The sequence below is a fragment of the Chiloscyllium punctatum genome, chromosome 25, assembly GCF_047496795.1.
Source record: "Chiloscyllium punctatum isolate Juve2018m chromosome 25, sChiPun1.3, whole genome shotgun sequence".
In the NCBI taxonomy this organism is placed as follows: Eukaryota; Metazoa; Chordata; class Chondrichthyes; order Orectolobiformes; family Hemiscylliidae; genus Chiloscyllium; species Chiloscyllium punctatum.
Genome location: NC_092763.1, coordinates 70,995,374 through 71,013,191, shown reverse-complemented (window position 1 = coordinate 71,013,191; position 17,818 = coordinate 70,995,374).

Sequence of the window (17,818 nt, the reverse complement as noted above, 5' to 3'; positions counted from 1 at the left end):
GAATGGGGGTATTGAACTTGATTAATCTCATCATTACGCCAGCAGCAGTCTCAGTACCAAGTCACAGAAGATTGACATCCAAAGCTGCAGATCTCGCACAGCCTCAGACTTGTCGCTAGGAAGTTGGCAGCTGCACGGCAGCACCGGATGCAACAGCCACCACAGGGTTAATACTCTTGTTTATTTCTTTGCCATTGAGAAAAATCTTACAGCAACTTCTGGATTTTGAGAATATGGAAGAATCCACCAACCGTGGATTGAAAGTTTAAAAGTATAAAATATTTCCATAATTTTCTGGGTTTTTTTCAGACTCCCAGCATCTGCCCCATTTAGGGTTATTAGATTTTCTAACATTGAAAAGCCATGGAAAGGTGGGGCATCATAATAATCCACATGTTTTGCAACCAACAGCAGGACTCTGGGGGAGGAGTAATTGAAGGCGGCAGGTCATGTGATGACATCTCCAAGAATATCACCAGACAGATTTGGCAACCTCATTCTATAGACTGTTTAAAAGGCATCATCAGCAATGGAGCCTTTGATGACAAAAATATGTTAACTCCCTTGAAGATGTCAAGAGGGTGAATGGGAGGGATGCAGGCCTGCTGCATGTAATGCAATGTTATGTAATGATGCTGACAGTTAGAAGAACAAAATTTCAGAGGGACGAGACTTCTCCAGTGGTCCCCAGCATCACAGATGCAGTCTTCAGCCAATGTGATTCACTCCGAACAATATCAAGATATGGTTGGAGGCAGTGGATAAGCCCTGACAACATTCTATTGTGCTGCAGAACTTGCCGCTCCCCTAGCCAAGCTGTTTCAGTAAAGCTACAACACCGGTATCTACCCAACAATGTAGAAAATTGCAGGACAAATCTAACTTGGCCAATTACCATCCCATCAGTCTGCTTTCGATCGTCAGTAAAACAATGGAAGTGTAATGAACAATGGCTATCAAGCAGCACTATCTCCTGCTCAGTGACATTCAGTTTGGGTTCCACCAGGGCCACTCAACTCCTGATCTCATTACAGCCTTGGTTCAAACATGAACAAAAGAGCTGAATTCCAGAGCTGTGTGAGAGTGACAACCTTTGACATCAAGACTGCTTTTGACTGAGTGTTGCATCAAGGAACCTTTGCAAAACTGGAATCAATGGGAATCAGGGGGAAACTGTCCACTGATTGGAGTCATAACTGGCACACAAGAGGATGTTTGTAATTGTTGGTGGTCAGTCATCTTGGGCGGCAGAACATCCCTGCAAGAGTTCCTCAGGGTAGTGTCCTAAGCCCAGCCATCTTCTTCTGCTTCATCAATGACATTCCTTCCATCATAAGGTCAGAAGTGGGGATGTTCACCCATGTACAACTGTGCCCCATTTGGGACCTTGCCACTGAGAGTGATGGGCCCTATGCTGGTGGGATGTTGGTCCCTGCTGATGCCCACCTGAGAAAGCAAGGACAGATTCTGGAGACCGATGGCAGTGGCTAGCCCAGGAGCAGCAACAGCAGGCCAGCTCAGGGAGACGTCACAGCCACAGGACCCCTCAGGATGTTTGGGCTGCTAAAGGAGGTCCATTACTTTCTGGCACCAACTCCATTTCCTGAGGTTGAGCAAAGTGCACTGCTGAGACAGGCTCCATTTATCCCAGGGTGTGTGGGGATGGAACTGTTCTGGGTGCTGCAACGGGGCCTGAGGGCTGCAGGAATGGGAGGCCATCTTCTCCCTGTAACTGTTAAGGTCATCAACTCCTAGGAGACTCTCTCCTTCTGAGGGAGCAAGCCTATGTTGTGTCTCTTAGTCAGGCATCCACAAATGACGTAGGATGGTGATCTAGTGCCATCTGTGCAAGGTTGCACAGGTTGATGTCACTCCCCCAAACCAAGGTCATGCTACAGCTTGAGCATTGGATTTGGGAACAAAGTTGGATTCCCCCAAGTGCAGGGTGCTATGGTCTGTAAACATATGGCACTGAGAGAGCCATGCCACAATGCTGCAGATTCTGTTAATGATTCTATGATGTCCGTCACCAGTCGCTGGAGGTGTTTGACCTACCCTGGCAGCTACCATACTTTGTACATTCTGGAGTATTTGTGCGACCTGGTACACTTTGGGATCCAGGTGTCTTAAGGCTGTTTACTGGAATTACTATGAATGATGGCACCATTGTAAACCCCCCTGACTGACATGGAGCCCCCGACACAGTTAATGTTGCCAGGGATGTGATCGTGCAATGTGTCGGGCTTTTGAGGATGCCATTCTGCTACTTGGATAATCTGAGAGTATAGTCTGGACAGAGTGGGCTGCATCATCCTGTGCTGATGTGCTGTGCACAACTGAAGCAGGCAACAAGATCATATTCTGAATACTGTGGAGCTGTAGGAAGGGCGGAAGTGAGTACTGCAGATGCTGGAGATTAGAGTCAAGATTAGAGTGGTGCTGGAAAAGCACAGTAGGTCAGGCAGCATCCGAGGAGCAGGAAAATTGACGTTTTGGGCAAAAACCCTTCATCAGGAATGAGGCTGGGAGCCTCGGTGGTGGAGAGATACATGGGAGGGGGGTGGGGCTGGGGAGAAGGTAGCTGAGAGTGCAATAGGTGGATGGAATTGGGGATAAAAGCGATAGATTGGAGTGGAGGGTGGAGCGGATAGGTGGGAAGGAAGATTGACAGGTGGGACAGGTCATGAAGGTGGTGCTGAGCTTGAAGGTTGGAACTGGGGTAAGGTGGGGGGAGGAGAAATGAGGAAACTGGTGAAGTCCACATTGATGCCGTGGAGTTGAAGGGTCCCAAGGCGGAAGATGAGGCATTCTTCCTTCAGGCATCAAGTGGTGAGGGAGTGGCGATGGAGGAGGCCCGGGACCTGCAAGTCCTCGGCAGAGTGGGAGGGGGAGTTGAATTGTTTGGCCACGGGGCAGTGGGGTTAATTGGTGCGGGTGTCCCGGGGATGTTCTCTGAAGCGCTCTGCGAGAAGGCTGTAGGAAGGGAACTGGTCTTCCAAGGACAAGGATATTCAGGACATCGGTCAGCTGGAACAAGTGTAGCACGAGGGTGGCACGGTGGCTCAGTGGTTAGCACTACTGCCTCACAGCACCAGGGACCCAGGTTTGATTCCAACCTTGGGTGACTTTCTGTGTGGAGTTTGCACATTCTCCCCGTGTCTGCGTGGGTTTCCTCCGGGTGCTCCGGTTTCCTCCCACAGTCCAAAAGATGTGCAGGTCAGGTGAATTGGCCATGCTAAATTGGCCCATAGTGTTAGGTAAGTGGAAGGGGTAGATGTAGATGTAGGGGTATGGGTGGGTTACGCTTCGGCGGGGCGGTGTGGACTTGTTGGGCCGAAGGGCCTGTTTCCACACTGTAAAGTAATCTAATCTAATCAAAAAAAAGTAATCTAATCTAATCTAGTCTATGTGGGTTTCTGCTGGGTGCTTCGGTTTCCTCTCACAGTCCAAAAATGTACAGATTAAATGGATTGACCATGCTAAATTGCCAGTGGAACAGCCAGTGTAGGTGATAATGGACTGAATGCCCTTCTTCTACGCTGTAACAATTCTGTGTTTCTGTGATATCAATAGAAGACAACTTTTTGGATATTCAATCACATAATATAGACATCTCTGACTAGGCAATATTTATTGCTCATCCCCAATTGCCCAGAGGGCAGTTAAGAGTCAACCACATTGATGTAGGTCTGGAGTCATATGTAGGCCAGACAATGATGGCAAGTTTCCTTCTCTGAAGGACATTAGACCTTGATTTGTCATCATTTGATCTTTAATTCCAAATTTTTCATTGCGTTCAAATTCCACAATCTGCCACGATGGAATTTGAACCCTGATCCCAACAGCATTAGCTGAGTTTCTGAATTATTAGTCTAGTGATAATGCCGCTAAAGTCACCACCGTACAATTATTGACTACTGAAGCCAGTATATTTCAGTCCAGAGTGCATTAGCTTTTTAGGAGTCTTGTGGCACAATGGTAGTGTCCCTCCCGCTGAGCTAAAGCACTGGGTTCAAGTCCCACATGGTCTAAATCTGTGTTCCAGCATCTCTAAAGGATTGATTAAAAATATCTACAGTCACTCGCTGTAATAGTTTTTGGTCATGATACCCAGATCTGGTTTGCGTTGTGGTGGAGAAATTTTATTAGCTTGTCCTTTCTGTAAATAAAAGCTCATATTTGTCTTTTGATTTGTCTGAATGTTTGCCTGTATGTTTTGTTCCACTACTGGGCAATGACAAAATGCAGGCATTGGGAACAGGGTAGTGGTGACTTGGAAGATTGGGAAGTAGCCAGGGACAGATAGAGTGTGTGATGTTGTGGTTAAACAGAGACTAGGTTGAGAGAATAGGGTTGTATGTATGAGGGAATGTCAGCCTTGTGTGCTATGGGCTTTGTGGCTGCTTTGCCACTATATTACTGGTGAAGGGAAATGCCAGATTGCCAACATTTGTCCACGTGCACAGTGACCTTTCAAAGATGATGCAGGAGCAAGGGATGGTGGTCTTTTCGCGGATACCCACTGCTGGAGAGTTATTCCAGTAACAGTGCTTGGTAAGGTGAAGTGGAAATCAGACATAGGAGACACTATAGAGGCAGAGTGTCTAATTTGATAAGAGAGTGCAAATAAAGTGCTAGGTGTTGAGATGAAAATTCCTTCAAAAAACTCGCATTAGGCAACAAAACAACAGATACAACCCTTTGGCTCAGATGTTTCAGTTCCTATTTCAGGAATCCCTGACTCCAACAGCACAGAAGATTTTCCCAACAACCATGGTTCCATCCATTGTCTGTCTATGCAATACAGTGATTTTGGTGTGAATTGTAAGTGTATTAAATTATGGACAAGTGATCTTTATGCAAAATCCAATATCTGCAGAAACATTAGTTAAGCACAGAGGAGTGTGTTATGAGGAAAGATTTTGGTCAAATTTTAATAATGCATTTACACAGCACTTTCATGACATCAAGAAGACACTAAAAATGTTTGATGACCAATGAATTGCTCTTTGAGTGTAATAGCTGTTATACAGGCACATGCAGTACATCACTGAGCACAAAATGCAACTGATCAATTTTTGTTTAGTGATATTGGCTAAGCAAGGAAAGTTGACTAAGATACTGAAACAATTTTCTTTTGCTCTTCAGTTAATGCCATGGGATCTTTTAAGTCCACCTGACAAAAACATGAACCATACTTTGTAACGGATTCATGGTTTTTGAGCCAAAAATCTTCATTCTTGATTTTGGGACTGTATAACCATAACTATATCCATGGTTTTTAAGATGGAACAAAGAAGTGCAACCAATTTGGCTTGAGCAAATGGAAAGTGTCCTGGAATGAAAGAGAAATGAAAAATGATTAAGCAAAACTGACACCAAGAAACTGTACCAATTGCAAACACTTTACCACAGAGGTTGTGCATTATGAAAACATAAAATATGTTGGCTATTGTCTGTTGTTGTTTCTCCAAGCCTTGCTGGGCCATGGACTTACATTGGATTGGTCTATACATATGGACAACATGTTGTAGTAGTTTGCCTCTGCTTTCTGTAGGATGGCTGACTGGGAAATTCTCTCGCTTTTATCACTGTCAAGTGTATTGGAAAGATTATGAATCAATAGTGGTGGATTTTACGTTTGCTGTTCATGAAAGGCTCTACTAAAAGGGGGATTTAGCACCAAATGTACCAGCAGAACTGTGCTACTTCCTCCTTAAATCTGATTAGGAGATGCCGGTGTTGGACTGGGGTGTACAAAGTTAAAAATCACACAACACCAGGTTATAGTCCAACAGGTTTAATTGGAAGCACACTAGCTTTTGGAGCGACGCTCCTGATGAAGGAGCGTCGCTCCGAAAGCTAGTGTGCTTCCAATTAAACCTGTTGGACTATAACCTGGTGTTGTGTGGTTTTTAACTCCTTAAATCTGGACATTGAAGAGTACATCAGTCATTAAACTGTGGGTATGGGGAGCACAGTGCAAGCGTAATCCTGTCCTTTGTGGTAACCATGCTTGAATTTATACCACCAGAAGGCAATGAATACCACCCAGAATCAAAAGATCAAGTTCATTGATCTAGCCAATAAAGAGTAAGACACCTATATTTTCGAAACTGAAATTTGCTTATTCAACAGCAGAAATATCTAAACCTTTCTGCTCTCTTTATCCCCATGCCTCTGCATGCCACAATGCATTTATCCATTGAGCATCAGACACATTTTAATTTGTCTAAAGTATAGTAAGTGAAAAATTGGTAGTTTATATATGTGTGTTAAAAACAAAATGCAAAACTAACAATTCATTTTCATAGTAAGAAACTTTAGTGTGAAATTGAGATGATAGTAATAAGGGTTGTTAATATTTAACAATAATAAAGTAAACATGGCAGTGGAGGGCTCCTCAGCCATAGCTCATTCACTCCATCTGTTTCTTTTCTCTTTGTGTTTTCCTTTCCTTCTTTCTTCTTACCTCCTGTCCTTGAGCATCAAATGAAGTAATTGCAGATTCCCAGCTTCCATACAGACTCTCAGCCTCAGTATGGACTCCCAGCCTCAACACAGACACCCGGCCTCAGCACAGACTCCCAAACTCAGTACGGACTTCCAGCCTCAGTATGGACTCCCGGCCTCAGCACGGATTCCCGGCCTCAGCACAGACTCCCGGCCTCAGCACGGATTCCCGGCCTCAGCACGGACACCCAGCCTCAGCACGGACTCCCGGCCTCAGTACGGACTCCCGTCCTCAGCACAGACTCCCGTCCTCAGCACAGACTCCCGGCCTCAGCACAGACTCCTGGCCTCAGCACAGACTCCCGGCCTCAGCACGGATTCCTCCCAGACTCAGCACAGACTCCCAGCCTCAGTACGGACTCCCAGCCTCAGCAAGGACACCCAGCCTCGGCATGAACTCCTGGCCTTAGTGCTGCCTTGGGAGTCTCAATGTGAAGAAGTGCAGACTCCGGACAGCCTTTGGATCCTCAAAGTGAAACCTGGTGTCAGCTGGTGGCTCGGTGCAAATGTGGCTGGAGGCTAGTTGCTGCTACAGTCTTGAGTCTAGGTGTCGGTACGGTGCTGAGTCTCGGTGTTGATGTCGTCTGGAGGCCATGTGCTGGTGTGTCTGGAGCTAGGTGCCGGTGTGGTCTGGAGGCCAGGTGCTGGTGTGGTCAGGAGGCCAGGTGCTGGTGTGGTTAGGAGGCCAGGTGCCGGTGTGGTCTGGAGCCCAGGTGCCAGTGCGATCTGGAGGCTAGGTGCAGGTGCGGTCTGGAGGCCAGTGCCGGTGCGATCTGGAGGCTATGTGTTGGTGTGGTCTGGAGGCCCGATGCTGGTGTGGTCTGAAGGCCCGGTGCTGATGTGGTCTGGAGACTAGATGCCATTGCGGTCTGGAGGCTAGGTGCCGGTGCGGTCTGGAGGCTAGGTGCCGGTGCAGCAGGAGGCTAGGTGCCGGTGCAGGCTGGAGGCTAGGTGCCATTGCGGTCTGGAGGTTAGGTGCCATTGTGGTCGAGAGGCAAGGTGCCGGTGCGGTCTGGAGACTAGGTGCCGGTGCAGTCTGGAGACTAGGTGCCGGTGCAGTCTGGAGGCTAGGTGCCGGTGCAGTCTGGAGGCTAGGTGCCAATGAGGTCTAGAGGCTAGGTGCCGGTGCGGTCTGGAGGCTAGGTGCCAGTGCGGTCTGGAGGCTAGGTTTCGGTGCAGCAGGAGGCTAGGTGCCGGTGCAGTCCAGAGGCAAGGTGCCGGTGCAGGCTGGAGGCTAGGTGCCATTGCGGTCTGGAGGTTAGGTGCCATTGTGGTCGAGAGGCAAGGTGCCGGTGCGGTCTGGAGACTAAGTGCCGTTGCAGTCTGGAGGCTAGGTGCCGGTGCAGTCTGGAGGCTAGGTGCCGTTGCGGTCTGGAGGCTAGGTGCCATTGCAGTTGGGCGGAAATGTGCCGGTGCGGTCTGGAGGCTAGGTGCCGGTGCGGTCTGGAGGCTAGGTGCCAGTGAGGTCTGGAGGCTAGGTGCCGGTGCGGTCTGGAGGCTAGGTGCCGTTGCAGTCTGGAGGGTAGGTGCCGGTGCAGTCTGGAGGCAAGGTGCCGGTGCGGTCTGGAGGCAAGGTGCTGGTGCGGTCTGGAGGATAGATGCCGGTGCGGTCTGGAGACTATGTGCCGGTGCAGTCTGGAGGCAAGGTGCCGGTGCGGTCTGAAGGATAGATGCCGGTGCGGTCTGGAGGCTAGGTGCCGGTACGGTCTGGAGGCTAGGTGCCAGTTCAGTCTAGAGGCTCGGTGCTGGTGCGGTATGGAGGCTATATGTTGGTGTGCTCTGGAGGCCAGGTGCTGGTGCGGTCTGGAGGCTAGGTGCCGATGCAGTCTGGAGGCTAGGTGCCAGTATGGTCTGGTGGCCAGGTGCTGGTGTGGTCTGGAGGCTAGGTGCCGATGTGGTCGGGAGGCTAGGTGCCAGTGTGGTCTGGAGGCTATGTTCCACTGCGGTCTGGAGGGTAGTTGCTGGTGTTGTCTGGAGGGTAGATGCCAGTGCAGTCTGGAGGCTAGGTGCAGGTGTGGTCTGGAGGGTAGATGCCAGTGTGGTCTGGAGGCTAGGTACTAGTGTGGTCTGGAGGCTAGTTGCCAGGGCGGGCTGGAGGCTGTTTGCCGGTGCGGTCTGGAGGCTAGTTTGCTGGTGCGGTCTGGAGGCTAGTTGCAAGTGTGGTCTGGAGGCTAGGTGCCAGTTCAGTCTAGAGGCTCGGTGCTGGTGCGGTATGGAGGCTATATGTTGGTGTGCTCTGGAGGCCAGGTGCTGGTGCGGTCTGGAGGCTACGTGCCGATGCAGTCTGCAGGCTTGGTGCCAGTATGGTCTGGTGGCCAGGTGCTGGTGTGGTCTGGAGGCTAGGTGCCGATGTGGTCGGGAGGCTAGGTGCCAGTGTGGTCTGGAGGCTATGTTCCACTGCGGTCTGGAGGGTAGTTGCTGGTGTTGTCTGGAGGGTAGATGCCAGTGCAGTCTGGAGGCTAGGTGCAGGTGTGGTCTGGAGGGTAGATGCCAGTGCGGTCTGGAGGCTAGGTACTAGTGTGGTCTGGAGGCTAGTTGCCAGGGCGGGCTGGAGGCTGTTTGCCGGTGCGGTCTGGAGGCTAGTTTGCTGGTGCGGTCTGGAGGCTAGTTGCAAGTGTGGTCTGGAGGCTAGGTGTCAGTGCGGGGTGGAGGCTGGTTGCCAGTGCGGTCTGGAGGCTAGGTGTCAGTGCGGGGTGGAGGCTGGTTGCCGGTGCAGTCTGGAGGCTAGGTGCTGGTGTGGTCTGGAGGCAAGTTTCCATGTGGTCTAGAGGCTATGTGCTGGTGTGGTCTTGTGGCCAGGTGCTGGTGTAGTCTGGTGGCCAGGTGCTGGTGTGGTCTGGAGGCTAGGTGCTGGTGTGGTTTGGAGGGTAGATGCCAATGCGGTCTGGACACTGGGTGCTGGTGTGGTTTGGATGCTAGGTACTGGTGCGGTCTGGAGGCCAGTTGTCGGTGTGCTCTGGATGCTAGCTGCTGGTGTGGTCTGGAAGCTAGGTGCCAGTGTGGTCTGGAGGCCAGGTGCCAGTGTGGTCTGGAGGCCAGGTGCCAGTGTGGTCTGGAGGCCAGGTGCCGGTGCGGTCGGGAGGCCAGGTGCTGGTGTGATCTGGAGGCTAGATGTTGTGGTCTGGAGACTATGTGGTGATGTGGTCTGGAGGCTATGTGGTGATGTGGTCTGGAGGTTATGTGGTGATGTGTTCTGGAGGCTATGTGTTGGTGTGGTCTGGCGGCTATGTGTTGGTGTGGTCTGGAGACTATGCGTTGGTGTGGTATGCAGGCCAGGTGCCGGTGCAGTCTGGAGGCCAGGTTCCGGTGCGGTCTGGAGGCCAGGTGCTGGTGAGGTCTGGAGGCTAGGTGCTGGTGAGGTCTGGAGGCTAGGTGCTGGTGTGGTCTGGAGGCTAGGAACTGGCACGGTCTGGAGGCGAGATGCTGGTGTGTTGTACAGGCTAGGTGTCAGTGAGGTCTGGAGGCTATGTGTTGGTCTGGAGACTATGTGGTGATGTGGTCTGGAGGCTATGTGTTGGTGTGATCTGGAGACTATCTGTTGGTGTGGTATGGATGCTATGTGCCGGTACGGTCTGGAGGCCAGGTGCCGGTGCGGTCTGGAGGCTAGGTGCCGGTGTGGTCTGGAGGCTAGGTGTTGGTGAAATCCGGTGGCTAGGTGCTGATGCAGTCTAGAGGCTAGGTGCTGGTGCAGCCTGGAGGCTAGGTGCTGGTGTGTTGTACAGTCTAGGTGTTGGTGAGATCTGGAGGCTAGGTGTTGGTGTGGTCTTGTGGCCAGGTGCTGGTGTAGTCTGTTTGCCAGGTCCTGGTGTAGTCTGGAGGCTAGGTGCTGGTGTGGTTTGGAGGGTAGATGCCAGTGCGGTCTGGACACTGGGTGCTGGTGTGGTTTGGATAATAGGTACTGGTGTGATCTGGAGGCCAGTTGTCGGTGTGCTCTGGATACTTGGTGCTGGTGTGGTCGGAAAGCTAGGTGCTGGTATGGTATGGAGGCTATGTGTTGGTGCGGTCTGGAGACTATGTGTTGGTGTGGTCTGGAGACTAGGTGCCGGTGTGATCTGGAGGCCAGGTTCCGGTGTGGTCTGGAGGCCAGGTGCCAGTGTGTTCTGGAGGCTAGGTGCCGGTGCGGTCCAGAGGCTAGGTGCTGATGCGGCCTGGAGGCTAGATGCTGGTGTGTTGTACAGGCTAGGTGTCGCTGAGGTCTGGAGGCTATGTGTTGGTGTGGTCTTGTGGCCAGGTGCTGGTGTAGTCTGGTGGCCAGGTGCTGGTGTGGTCTGGAGGCTAGGTGCTGGTGTGGTTTGGATGCTAGGTGCTGGAGCGGTCTGGAGGCCAGGTGCCGGTGCGGTCTGGAGGCCAGGTGCCAGTATGATCTGGAGGCTAGGTGCTGGTATGGTATGGAGGCTATGTGTTGGTATGGTCTGGAGACTATGCATTGGTGTGGTATGGAGGCTAGGTGTCGGTGTGGTCTGGAGGCCAGATGCCGGTGCGGTCTGGAGGCTAGGTGCCGGTGCGGTCCGGAGGTTAGGTGTCAGTGTGGTCTGGAGCTAGATGCTGATGCAGTCTAGAAGCTAGGTGCCGATGCGGTCTGGAGGCTAGGTGCCGGTGCAGTCTGGAGGCTAGGTGCCAGTGCAGTCTGGAGGCTAGGCGTCGGTGAAATCCAGAGGCTAGGTGCTGATGCGGTCTGGAGGTTAGGTGTCAGTGTGGTCTGGAGCTAGATGCTGATGCAGTCTAGAAGCTAGGTGCTGGTGCGGTCTGGAGGCTAGGTGCCAGTGTGGTCTGGAGGCTAGGTGAGGTGTGATCTGGAGGCTCAGTGCCAGTGTGATCTGGAGGCTAGGTGCCGGTGTGGTCTGGAAGCTAGGTGCTGGTGTGGTCTGGAAGCTAGGTGCTGCTGCGGTCTGGAGTCTAGGTGCCGATGCGGTCTGGAGGCTAGGTGCCAGTGCGGTCTGGGGGCTAGGTACTGGTGCGGTCTGGAGGCTAGGTGCTGATGCGGTCTAGAGGCTAGTTGCCGGTGCGGTCTGGATGTTTGGTGCTGGTGCGGTCTGGAGGCTAAGGTCTGGTGCAGTCTGGAGGCTAGGTGCCAGTGCAGTCTGGAGGCTCGTTGCCAATGCGGTCTGGAGGTATGTTGCCGGTGTGGTCTGGAAACTTTTTGCCGATGCAATCTGGAGACGAGGTGCTGGTGTAGGCTGGAGGCTAGTTGCCGATGCGGTCTTGAGGCTAGGTGCTGGTGTGGTCTGGAGGCTAAGTGCTGATGAGGTCTGGAGGCGAGGTGCTGGTGCGGTCTGGGGGCTAGTTCTGGCGCGGGTCTAGAGGCTAGGTGCTGATGCGGTCTAGAGGCTAGGTTCCGGTGCGGTCTCGAGGTTTGGTGCTGGTGCGGTGTGGAGGCTAGGTGCTGATGCAGTCTGGAGGCTAGGTACTGGCGCGGTCTGGAGGCTAGGTGCTGATGCGGTTTGGAGGCTAAGTTCTGGTGCAGTCTGGAGGCTAGGTGCCTGTGTGGTCTGGAGGCTCATTATCGATGCAGTCTGGAAGCTAGGTGCCAGTGTGGTCTGGAGGCTAGTTGCTGATGCGGTCTTGAGGCTAGGTGCCCGTGTGGTCTGGAGACTAGGTGCCGGTATGGTCTGCAGGCTAGGTGCTGATGCAGTCTGGAGGCTAGGTGTTGGTGTGGTCTGGGGGCTAGGTACTGGCGCGGTCTGGAGGCTAGGTGCTGATGCGGTTTGGAGGCTAGGTGCCAGTGCAGTCTGGAGGTTTGGTGCTGGTGCGGTCTGGAGGCTCATTGCCGTTGCGGTCTGGAGGTATGTTGCCAGTATGGTCTGGAGGCTTGTTGCTGATGCAGTCTGGAGGCTAGGTGCAGGTGTGGTCTGGAGGCTAAGTGCCGATGCGGTCTTGAGGCTAGGTGTCCGTGTGGTCTGGAGACTAGGTGCCGGTGAAGTCTGGAGGCAAGATGCCAGTGTTTCCTGGAGGCTATGTCCCAGTATGATCTGGAGGCTTGTTTGCTGGTGCCATCTGGTGTGGTCTGGAGACTAGGTGGCTATGCGGTCTGGAGTTTAGGTGCCGGTGCAGTCTGGAGGCTAGGTGGTGGTGTGGTCTGGATGCTAGGTGGTGGTGTGGTCTGGAGGCTAGGTGGCTATGCGGTCTGGAGTTTAGGTGCTGGTGCAGTCTGGAGGCTAGGTGGTGGTGTGGTCTGGAGGCTAGGTGCCGGTGTGATCTGGAGGCTAGGTGTGGTCTGGATGCTAGGTGCTGGTGCAGTCTGCAAGATCGTTGCTGGCGTAGTCTGGATGTTAGGAGCCAGTATGGTCTGGATGCTGGGTGCCGGTGCAGTCTGGAGGCTAGTTTCTGGCGTGGTATGGTGGCTAGGTGCTGTTGCAATCTGGATACTAGGTGTCAGTGCCGTCTGGAGGCTAGGTGACGGTGCTGTCTGGAGATAGTTGCCGGTGCATTCTGGAGGCCAGTTGTTGGCGCATTATGGTGGCTAGGTGCTGTTGCAGTCTGGACGCCAGGTGCCAAGTGATCTGGAGACTAGGTGCCAGTGCGGTCTGGAGGCTAGATACATCTGTGGTCTGGAGGTTAGATGCCGGTTTGGTCGGGAGATTAGATGCTGGCATGGTTCTTGAGGCTAGATGCCAGTGTGGTTTGGAGGCTAGGGGCTGATGTGGTCTGGAGGCTAAATGCCAGTGCAGTGAGACTAGGTGCCAGTGTAGTATGGAGGCTCGTTCCCAGTGCTTTCTGGAGGCCAGTTATTGGTGCGGTATGGAGGCTAGGTGCCGGTGCACTCTGCAGGCTCATTGGCGATGCAGTCTGGAGGCACTTTGCCAGTGTGGTCTGAAGGTATTTTGCCAGTGTGGTCTGGAGGCTAGGTGCTGGTGTGTTTTGGAAGCTCGTTGTCGATGCGGTCTGCAGGCTAGGTGCCCGTGTGGTCTGGAGACTAGGTGGCGGTGTGGTCTGGAGGCTAGGTGGCGGTGTGGTCTGGAGGCTAGGTGCCGGTGTGGTCTGGAGGCTAGTTGCTGGTGCATCCTGGAGGCCAGTTGCTGGCGTGGTATGGTGGCTAGGTGCTGTTGCAATCTGGACGCTAGGTGCCAGTGTGGTCTGAAGGCTAGGTGCTGGTGTGGTGAAAATAGGTGCTGGTGCAGTCTGCAGTCTAGGTGCCAGTGCTGTCTGAAGGCTAGGTGACAGTGCTGTCTGGAGATAGTTGCCGGTGCATTCTGGAGGCCAGTTGTTGGCGCGGTATGGTGGCTCGGTGCTGTTGCAGTCTGGATGCCAGGTGCCAAGTGATCTGGAGACGAGGTGCCAGTGCAGTCTGGAGGCTAGATGCAGATGTGGTTCTCGAGGCTAAATGCCAGTGTGGTTTGGAGGCTAGGTGCTGATGTGGTCTGGAGGAACGTTGCCAGTGTGGACTGGAGGCTAAATGCCATGCAATGAGACTAGGTGCCAGTGTAGTCTGGAGGCTCATTGCCGGTGTAGTCTGGAGGCTAGGTCCCAGTGCAGTCTGGAGGCTCGTTCCTGGTGCAGTCTGGAGTTAGTTGCTGATGTATTCTGGAGGCCAGTTGTTGGTGCGGTATGGAGGCTATCTGTTGCAATCTGGACGCCAGGTGCCAGAGCAATCTGGAAGCTAGGTGCTGATGCGGTCTGGAGGCAGGGTGCCAGTACAGTCTGGAGGCAGGGTGCCAGACTGCTCTAGAGGCTAGGTACCAGTACAGTCTGGAGGGTTGGTGCAAATATAGTTTGGAGGCTAGGTTCTGGTGCGGTCTGGAGGCTAGGTTCCGGTGCAGTCTGGAGGCTCGGTTCTGGTGCGGCCTGCAGGCTAGGTGCCGGTGAGGTCTGGAGGCTAAGTGCCGGTGCAGTCTGGAGGCCTGGTGCCGATGCGGTCTGGAGGCTACGTTCTGGTGCGGTCTGGAGGCCTGGTGCCGGTGCGGTCTGGAAGCCTGGTGCCGGTGCGGTCGGGAGGCTAGGTTCTGGTGCGGTCTGGAGACTAGGTGCCGGTGAGGTCTGTAGGCTAGGTGCCGATGTGGTCTGGAGGCTATGGGTCGGTGTGGTCTGGAGGCTAGGTGCTGGTGTGGTCTGGGCTGTTGAAGGACTGTTATTCTGACCTTTTAATTTTTCTAATTTGTTCCTATATTTTTGTTCTCTTGTACCTTAGATGCTGTGAACTTCTGTAATGCTGGACCTCTAATTTCTGTATTTTTTTCTCATTTTTTCCTACGAATTTGTACTTAAGAATCTGTACATAGTTACCTTTGTAAGTTATGGCATCGTTACTTTATAAGTAACTGGTGACTTGTAAACATTTCACTATGTTCATTTGAGCACATGTGACAATAATGCTAAAGCTAAGCTAATATTTTTCCAGAGGTAAAGTCATGGTTAAAAGTATTAAAATAATTACAAAGCAAACTTTTCTTTGTCTGGATAAAAATGTACTCCAAGTTCTTTGCACACTCATGTAAACTTTCCAATTCTTCTCTGTTTTAAAGCAGGATTTTAGTGCAGGATTGCAGCCAGAACTTACAGATAGGAATACATCAGTGACATTGATCAGCCATTCAGTCAGTGTTGGCTGCCCACGAAGCCATATGAAAAGATTCCATCAATCAGAAGCTATTGTGAAGCCACATTACTAATTCTGTGAGAAGCATAAACTGATGGAGTGGAAAGTGCTTTTCAATGTTCATCAAATTTTACCAGCTTATTTTTGTTTCTTCAGAAAACATTGTGGTATTAAAATAAGTCAATGTAACTAACTAAAGCAATGCCCACCCTGGGCATAGATTTCATCTTAATGTGTCTGCTATTTTTTTTAAAGAAGGTTTTCACTTCCCTCCAGATGTGTAGCTTTGTTCTAGTCTCTGTCTGTGACTTCACAGAAAGATCTATTCTGCCCATTGTGCCTCTCTTGGCTCTTTGGAAGAGCTGTCTGACTTAGCCTCAACCCTCAGATGTTTTTTTCATAATTGAGTAAATTAATCTTCATCAAGGACATATCCAATTGGTTTTCAAAAGTTACTGTTAAATCTCACTCTGCCACATTTTCAAGCAGATTTTAACAAGACTCTGTATGAGGACATGTTTCCTAATTTACTTGTGAGTTATTTTTGTCAGTTGTTTAGTCCAAGACCTATATTTATTGGCCCACTTGACAGAAGGTAAAGTCTCTTTCTTCTTGCTGTATCAGAGTTTTGAACATTTGTATTATGGGTCTCCTTGATTTTCTTTGCTGAAAGAAAAATCATCTCAGGTTCTTCAGTGCGTCCATTTAATTGACTTCTTCTTCGCTGGTGTCATCATGGTAAACTCTTCTTTTTCCAAAGCTTTGAAATCTCTAGTTACTAACTGCATCCCACACATCTTTTATATCCCATTCACATAGAGGAACATTTAGAATCATAGAGTTGATTTTACAATCTCCAATTGGCAGGTGTTAAGTCTGGGCATAGGACATGTAAAATCCATCAAGTTCCCTTCCCACTTATGTGTCCCTACCCCCAGTGCACTTTTGCCAGTGGCATGGTTGACACTGAACCCATGTTGTGGAGGCCCAAGCCAAGTAGCTGACCTAGTAGTAATCCTTCCATGAGAGCTGGTGGCATCCTGCAGTGGTCTCTCCTTAAAAGATTCCCGAGGACCCACTGGAGAGCCTCCCTTTGGATTTACCTCACCCCCAGTATCCTCTTACCTCCAAACCTTTCCCCAAGGCCAGTTCTATCTTCCTGACACACTTGCTACACTCCTATCCTTCCTCTGTATAGCTGCGGGTCCTATTTGTGCTTACTATTAGATTTAACACTTAATTAACCTAAACTGATTTAACCCCTGCAGCACAAAATCAGAGAGCATCCATTTTCTGAATCGATACTGCTTCTGTTGTTTGTATGAAATAAATATGGGATTACAGAAGCAATTTCACTTTCCCAACAGGAAGTTATGTTGGACGATGCCACAATGAGGGAAAAGGTCTAGTCTTGACTCCGTCCCACATATTTGTTGAATGCAAGTACTCACTGCTAGTTTGATCACAGAATTGATGAAAGAGGGATAAGAGAGTTTCCCTACATGGAAAGATTGTGTAAATGGACCTTTTGGACTCCGGAGTTTGGATGAACAGGACGTGATCTCATTAAGACATCAGATTCTTGCAAGGTTTGTAGCTCAGATTGAGGTTTAGGGTGGAGGCTTGATATCCAGACGTTTCATTACCTGGCTAGGTAACATCATCAGTGGCGACCTCCAAGTGAAGCGAAGCTGTTGTCTCCTGCTTTCTATTTATATGTTTGCCCTGGATGGGGTTCCTGGGTTTGTGGTGATGTCATTTTCTGTTAGTTTTCTGAGGGGTTGATAGATGGTATCTAGATCTATGTGTTTATTTATGGCATTGTGGTTGGAGTACCAGGCCTTGAGGAATTCTCTGGCATGTCTTTGCTTAGGTAAAAACAATGACTGCAGATGCTGAAAACCAAATACTGGATTAGTGGTGCTGGAAGAGCACAGCAGTTCAGGCAGCATCCAACGAGCAGCGAAATCGACGTTTCGGGCAAAAGCCCTTCATCAGGAATAAAGGCAGTGAGCCTGAAGCATGGAGAGATAAGCTAGAGGAGGGTGGGGGTGGGGAGAGAGAAGCATAGAGTACAATGGGTGAGTGGGGGAGGAGATGAAGGTGATAGGTCAAGGAGGAGAGGGTGGAGTGGATAGGTGGAAAAGAAGATAGGCAGGTCGGACAAGTCAAGGAGACAGTAACTGAGCTGGAAGTTTGAAACTAGGATGAGGTGGGGGAAGGGGAAATGAGGAAGCTGTTGAAGTCCACATTGATGCCCTGGGGTTGAAGTGTTTCGAGGCGGAAGATGAGGCGTTCTTCCTCCAGGCGTCTGGTGGTGAGGGAGCGGCGGTGAAGGAGGCCCAGGACCTCCATGTCCTCGGCAGAGTGGGAGGGGGAGTTGAAATGTTGGGCCACGGGGCGGTTTGGTTGATTGGTGCGGGTGTCTCGGAGATGTTCCCTAAAGCGCTCTGCTAGGAGGCGCCCAGTCTCCCCAATGTAGAGGAGACCACATCGGGAGCAACGGATACAATAAATGATATTGGTGGATGTGCAGGTGAAACTTTGATGGATGTGGAAGGCTCCTTTAGGGCCTTGGATAGAGGTGAGAGAGGAGGTGTGGGCACAGGTTTTACAGTTCCTGCGGTGGCAGGGGAAAGTGCCAGAATGGGAGGGTGGGTCGTAGGGGGGTGTGGACCTGACCAGGTAGTCGCGGAGGGAACGGTCTTTGCGGAAGGCGGAAAGGGGTGGGGAGGGAAATATATCCCTGGTGGTGGGGTCTTTTTGGAGGTG